The 7,472-nt window shown below is 38.0% G+C and overlaps 1 non-coding gene across 1 annotated transcript; it reads left to right on the top strand.

Annotated features, from left to right (window-relative positions):
* The first annotated feature begins 590 nt into the window (after positions 1 to 590).
* Positions 591 to 694, top strand: LOC147504477 (small nucleolar RNA R71). Its single transcript, XR_015194040.1, has one exon. It is a non-coding gene; the product is annotated as a small nucleolar RNA R71 (small nucleolar RNA).
* Positions 695 to 7,472: the final 6,778 nt, after the last annotated feature.

The following is a 7,472-nucleotide window of genomic DNA, read 5'->3' as shown; positions in this document are numbered from 1 at the left end:
TCGAGGTTGCACTTGGTTGTTGTAATTATTAAAATTACCCTGACCCTGTCCTTGTCGTGGTGGAGCTTGGATAAAACTGTGCGTTGGCCTAACATATTGATTATTGTACCCTGGAGGTGTGACGTGTTGGTTATTTTTCCAACCGAAGTTGGGATTTTGTCTCCAAGGGGCGTTAGGTTCACTATTAATGGAACAAGCCTGTTCATAGGCTATAGGACAGTGGAAGTCGGGATGCTCAAGGCTCCAACAGAAACTACATGGATTTGAATTTACATTCATGACGGGATAGGCTTTTGTTGCCGTAAATGGCCTCTACCTTTTTAGTGAGTGATTCGATTAGAGTTTTAAGCTCGGGATCGTGTTTAATTTCAAACATACCGGCGGCCTTAACTGTATTAGAAGAACTAGTGGAGCGGTGGATATCGTCACTACCCCCCCAGTTGTTATTTCGCTTAGTTTGATCCTCTATAAATTTATAAGCCTCCGAGGCTCCTTTACTTAAGAAACTACCCCCATTCATTATGTCAAGGACTTCTTTATGGTGATGTAGAAGTCCTTTGAAAAAGGCACGAACTAACGTGTCTTTCACTAAGTTATGATGTGGACACTTTATAAGGAGATCGGTGAAACGATTCCAAGCCTCTGAAAATGATTCATGAGGATTTTGTCGAAAGAAATAAATCTTGGAAAGCATCTCATCCGTCTTTAGGGGTGGGTAAAATGTTCCATAAACAATTTGAACAAGTTTAGCCCACGAGTCCACGAATTAGGCGCTTTTGGCGCTTAACCAAGACGTCGCCTTATCGGCTAAGGTGAAAGGGAATACCCTCGGTTTAATTTGTTCCGCACCAACCGTAGGATGGTGGAATGTTGTTATGACTTGTTCAATCCTACGCGTAATGATAAGGTTTTTAATGGTCTAAACCATGAAAAGCGGGTAACAAATTAAAATATTTGGGGGATTCAAAATCCCCACTGGGTCTGCTAGAACGATGCAAGATTTGGGGCTATCGCTCAAGGCTTTGTAGAAGTCAGAGAGAGGAGTCTCTCCTTCGTCGGGCATTGTGTCAGGTAGAGTATGTGGAATAGTAGATAGAGGTGCAATGAGTGGTATACTAGATAGGCGTGCTTGTTGATGTTGCTGTGTAATTATGCTCGGTGTTTTTGTTCGACCAGATCTTAATCTCATACAAGGCTAAGACCAAACTTAGCTAATTACGTCAACACTCCAAACAATCCTGATATACTAGTATAAACTTCTAACAGGAGATGCGAGGTGTGGAAGAAAGGAATACCTGATTGCGTCCTTGCTTCGCTTATGAATAGCGTCTTGTTTACGCGTGTTCAGTGTATATAACAAGTTAGAACACTGAAAACTTAAAAATCGAAGTTCGAATCAAACCCCGTGGAAATCCGGCAAAATTCAGCTCGCAGCTGGTGCGCTTCTTTTGCAGTCGCGCTCAGTGTAAGTTTAAGTTACAGTGTTTTTGGCGCTTCGGTGCACTTTTGGCGCGAAGTCGGCTTCTAGTAACTTGGGCGCAGTGTGCGCCCTTTAGAAGCGAGTCGCCGTCGTGCAATTTTTTTCTCAGAAGTTTTCAATGCTGAAACGGACAACCACAGTATGAATCAAACAAGGGTGGGTGGGTTTAATGGGACATTAAGAAGAGTACTTATTGATAAAACGTAAAAATAATAAAGTTTACCTACTAAATGAACGATAAAACTCAAAACGTAAGTAAACTAAAACTATTTTACGTGCCTAAATTTTATCAAAGATTTCTACTCTCAATCCTCTGAGATATAGTGGAGTAGAGTGATTCGTTCCACTCCTAGTCCTTCCGCATGCTGTGCTCTCTACGTATAAGTAAACTTAACTAAAGTCTAATGAGAGATTTATGAAATGGCAACTAGACTATGATGCAACTACCCACAAGATGCAACTAGTCGACTATTAGAACAACTATGGGAATGCTACGTCGATTCTATGATAAGGAGTTGAGGGGGATTGATTCCACCTTAACTCGACTTAATCCTACTAACGACGAATCGTCGTAATCCGAATTGAACTGCTTTGCAGAACAATCTGGTTACTCCTAATCCCTAATTACACATGGCATTTCTACCAATTCATAATTAGCATGTGAACGATTACACCCATTCTCATGGTGAACTAATCATTTCTAGAGTGGAAAGGAAATTACGACGACTCTACGATAATCGGGATCAAGCTTACATCAAGGCTTCTCAACCCCCTCAAATGGAGGTTTAGCCGAGAATCATCACGCTATCATTCCCAATGGAATTCAAACAAGACATGATATAAAGATTGAAACTTTGCTTATTTAAACTCAATTCAAAACTACTAATGCAATAATTGAATTAAACTACTAATGACAAATAATTAAATCTACGAATTGAAATTAAACAATGAATGGAAATGAAACTAGATTATGGAGAACACTATTTTATTAATCTAATGAATAATAAAACAATGATTCAAATACTAAATTAATAATCTAACTAATTTAGGTCTAGCTATCTATGTAATAAGGGAATTTAGATCTAAACAATTGTAAATGACAAGAATCGAAATTGACAAACTAGCTATTTTATTTATCAAACTAATGAAGAACAATAATTCTAAAGATTAATCTAAAACAATAATTGAATTTAAACTAAACTTAATTAAAAACAATTAAATCTAGATCTAGAATTATCTATAGTTTTAGGTCTAACTAGCTACCATTAACTATCTACCATTAATAAAGAGTTAAGCTTTGGTTTTTATACTTTCAAATCCAAAAATCGTGCATGGGCTTGGAGCCATGTTTTGGGCCAGAGAATCAGACCCAAAACCCAATTCTTTCAGTCCAAAAAGGCCTCTTCAGCTGTAGTTGTTTTCAAGAGACTTTTTGTCCACTTCTGCTCCTCTGATTGGATCAAGGCTTAGACCATTGGAAATCTCTTTCCGAGCCGGTCGTTTTGAAATAAGGTAGGCCCCATTCCGAGGTCTGAGTCCAAAGATACGGCCTTTGGAAGTTCTGCTGACTTGTGTGCTATTTCTGCCCGCGTCGACTTTTCAGCTTTTGACCGGGCTTTAGAAAGGCTTTGTCTTCTTGAATCTCGGCTTTTAATCACGGAACTCCTTAGTAACCGACCTTTGCTCATTTATCTCACTAAAGTGGCACATTTCTGCACATAATGGACTTTGAAGCCTGAAATGCATAAAGACACGTAATCAGTGTTAACTCTTAATTATTACTCACATAATTGGTCTAAAAGTATGACTATTACAAGGTTAAAACTACAGTTTTGGGCTCTTATCATATATCTCCTCTAGATAGAGATTTGCATAGACTCATAGAGGAGGATGCTCTAGGTACCACCTATGTAAGATTTGGTTAATTAATGCAGGTGAGGGTCAACCTAACCCTAGCTTATTTTAAAAAAAAAAAACTTAAATCATCTCCCATTAATATAAACAAACACCATTCTTCATAAAACAAATGAATTAGCTTGGTAATATATAACAGCCACATATATCTTAATCAACATTTAAGAATACAAAATTCGCATATGAAAACTTCCCAATATCCAAAAGAGTATCAAACAGTTGAGCACCTCCTAGCATTATATACCTTATATACACATTTATCTAGTTCAAATAATATCCTATGTGGAAAGCCACCTACTCAACGAGAATTATATTGTATGTTCTATATTTCCAGTTAAACTTACACATAGTAAAACTAAAACCCGTGTCAAGCTTATTTCTGCAATAAAATGCATACATAAACAAGGCATTACATAAAGTATGCATTGAAAATATTTATATGAAAGGTGCATTCGACCATACCTAAGAAGAACTAGAACCATGGGAGAATGGTGCATTTGAACCTTGCCAGGTTTCATAAGAAGAAGAAATAAAGTATCATTTCTCCTTTATATTCAGCAAAGGAAAACAGATGTGATAAACCGAGATTTCTTGCAATTTTCTAACATCACTTCTATAACCTTTTCCGGAGGAGATAATGTAGCAAGTGGAGCCAGAAAAAGCCACAACTGAAGCCTTAGTTGTGAGCCTAAAAAAACACAGTTAACGTAAAATTTGAGAAATAGGAACATACACTTCCGTAATCAATTCTACATTATTAAACTAGTGTCAAATAGTAACAAACAAACACATAACATTCTAGAAACAATAAAACCATGAAGCTCTACGGAGAAGTAACATGTCATTCCCACAAATTAAATTATACTTGCATCTAATATAAGGATTGACCGAGAAAATCACTAGTCCACTGGACACCATATATATTGTCAAAATAATTATGCAGTGAGCTTGTTACTGAGTTGAAAAGATGAATTAGAAAACTACAAGTATGATTTAAATACATTCAAATGGGGCCAATTATAACAAAGAACTTCGAGCAATGATATGAGAATATTCTTGTGGCTAGCAGACGTGTGAAATGAGATGTGCCAACGTTACAATGCATGAGAGGCACATCTAAGGGTCACACTCACAGGCATGAGACATGCCTACGTATAATAAAATTTGACATTCAAAATGGTTACAGGTATATTCTTGACTAAACACGGGTCTAATAAGACATGCATGCCAAAATATACTAAAAGCATGCATGAGAAGTGCAAGGGCACACAATACAGTAAATTTTTTAGCTTAGAGGAGTACGAAGAGCAAATGCACTTATGTTTTTGGTTTTTTACTCGACGGTGTGAGAATATTTGTCGTGAGTAAATATAACTTATTATGATCAGAAATGACATTTATATGTTTAGACAACTAACCTATGAAAATAAAATTCATGAAACAAACAAAGGACTCTATATGAAACCATCTCATATCCTACCAAAGATAACCCTTTAAACTAAATGTACTGTCATATCCTACCACTTTATTTAAACCATCATTTAAATGCTAGAACACTATGTTGAAATAATTTGAGAATTACATCAACAAAATGTCAGCAAGAAGCTATATATTTAAAGACCAGAGAACACCAAACCCAAATGTAGTCAGAACTAATTCTAGTGGCTTCAACAAAGTTTCAGGCAAAAACTCCATTGCTACCAGTTTGAGCTCGCTAAGGAAAACAAGCTTCTCTACTTATCTGTTGCATTTTTGTTGGTTTTTTGTCCCGGTGAAATCCTACTCTATCTGAGAGTGTGTTGCTACCAGTTTGAGCTCGCTAAGGAAAACAAGCTTCTCTACTTATCCTTTACATTTTTGTTGGTTTTTTGGTCTTATTCCCGGTGAAATCCTACTCTGTCTGAGAGTGTGAGTTCGGGAAAGATTTTCTCTGCTAAGCTGTCTTAGATGGTAAAATCCTCCACTGAGCTATAGTGTGAGTTCGCTCAAGACAGTTCAATCCGTAAACAACTTTCCTTTTCGGGTAAATCCACCATTGTTTAATAGTGGGTGTTCTGGAAAGTTTGGTTCTTTCTTCATGTCTCTATTCCTTTCAAGTAAAATCCTTCTTTGAATTACAGAGAGAGTTCTGAAAGGAAAAAGATGGACCTTTATGAGTTAGAAAACCCCAGCAACACTTATCATGAAGCACAATCTATTTCCTCTCAAGTGAATAACTCGATGAGCACTGTTGCTGCACCAATGCGTTCTGAGATGAACTTCCCTCTTGGTCTTGGAGTGGGTAGACATCAGGTCTCATGTCCAACACGTAGTGTAGGGGAGTCTTCGAGCCAAGGAGAGCGCAGAAATGGCTGTTCCAATCAAACAGAATCATATGCGGATATGGCAAGAGGAAGAATGAAGCAAACAGTGGATATCTCTTCTCTGCTGATCCCAACTCATAAAGGAGACAAACCAGCCATCCAAATTCTAGGATCTGCTGTAGATAAAGGAATTGAAGCATGCAAGTATGCTTTAATCTCCATACTGGATGCTAAATCCTTGAACTTGGACACCATCAAATCAGTAATCAGCAAGAAGTGCTCCATTCAAGCTTTCTCCTTTGGGGAAAGGTTATGTGCTATTTTGATTATCCAATGAGGAAGACTATAACAGGATATACTTTGGTGGACCGTGGTACTTGCAAAGTCACCTTGTAAGATTCACTAAGTGGATTCCTAACTTTAATACTGAAACTCATCGACAAACCTTTGCTTTTGTATAGGTTAAGTTTCCAGGATTGCCGTTAGAATATTGGGAAGTTGAAATTTTGATGAGTCTGGGAAGAGGACTTCGATGTCCAATCCGAGTTGACATGAATTCGTTGGGAAGAACGAATGGATATTACGCAAGTGTGCTGGTAGATACAGATTTGGCTCAAGATCTTCCAGACCAAATACATGTTGAAGTGCCTAAAAGAGGAATTAAATTTTGGCAAAACATTAAGTTTGGCCCAATTCTGAAGTTTTGCAAGCATTGCAAGTATGTTGGACACCTAGTGGCTGAGTGCAGGAATGCTGCAAAAGAAAAGGAACCAGTGTCACAATTAAATGAAGATAGTGTTCCTCAGGCAAATGATAAATGAAAAGAGCCAGTAGAACAAGAGACATAGATAGAAGGAGTTCGACTATCTAAGAGTAAAAAAAGAAGGATGAAGCGAAGGAATAGAGACCAAAGCCTCCGCAAATGACAGTAGGAAATGATGCATGCAGGGGACAACCTCAAGAAGCTAGGAATCAGAATGCACAAGTAGGCTCAGTTGACCCTTGCGCTAATGTCCAGGAGGCATCGGACCCTTATACTGATGTACATGAAGCACCTGACCCTTGTGCGAATGTAGATGAGAATGTCCATAATCCAAATCAGGCCCAGCTGAATCGAGCTACAATAATGCATCCTGTGCACCAGGAAACCCGAAGGGTAGAGATTGCGCAAGCTATTGTCATACATGAAGCAGATCAGCCTGAACCTCTTAACTCGATTATGGAAGAAGAAGAGCGAGATATGTTTAATATAGAAGCATGAAGATACTTCTTGTTGGAGGAGGATAATGAGAGAGTGGAGTCTGATACTTCTGAAGAGGAGACAGTACACTTCCATGATCTTGTCCAAATACCTAATGTTGGGATAAATGAACTTTCTACACCAATAGTGAGGAGCCAAACCGGTGTCACAACTCGGTCAGGTAAACAGTGTGGAGGGATAACTAATGCTAACAAACAGAAAGATTCTACAGCAAAGAATAACAGTGGAATGAAGAGTAGGGGCAAATCTAAAGGCTCCAAAAATAAGAATCATAGATGAATACATCCATGTGCTTTTAGAATGTGAGAGGGGCGAATGAAGTTGAGAAAGCGAGAGAAATAAACAAGGTTATAATAGAGAAGAAGCTCAATTTATTTTGTCTTCTTGAAACCAAAGTCAGACAACATAAGTATGATTTCATCTGAAATACTTGTTGTCCACAATGGGAGCAAACTAACAACTACAACAAAGATCCTTCTGGGCGCATCTGGGTTTGCTGGAATCCTTTCATTTT

This window comes from Coptis chinensis, chromosome 4 (genome assembly GCF_015680905.1).
Source record: "Coptis chinensis isolate HL-2020 chromosome 4, ASM1568090v1, whole genome shotgun sequence".
Classification (NCBI taxonomy): Eukaryota; Viridiplantae; Streptophyta; class Magnoliopsida; order Ranunculales; family Ranunculaceae; genus Coptis; species Coptis chinensis.
This window is presented reverse-complemented; position numbering and strand designations above follow the sequence as displayed.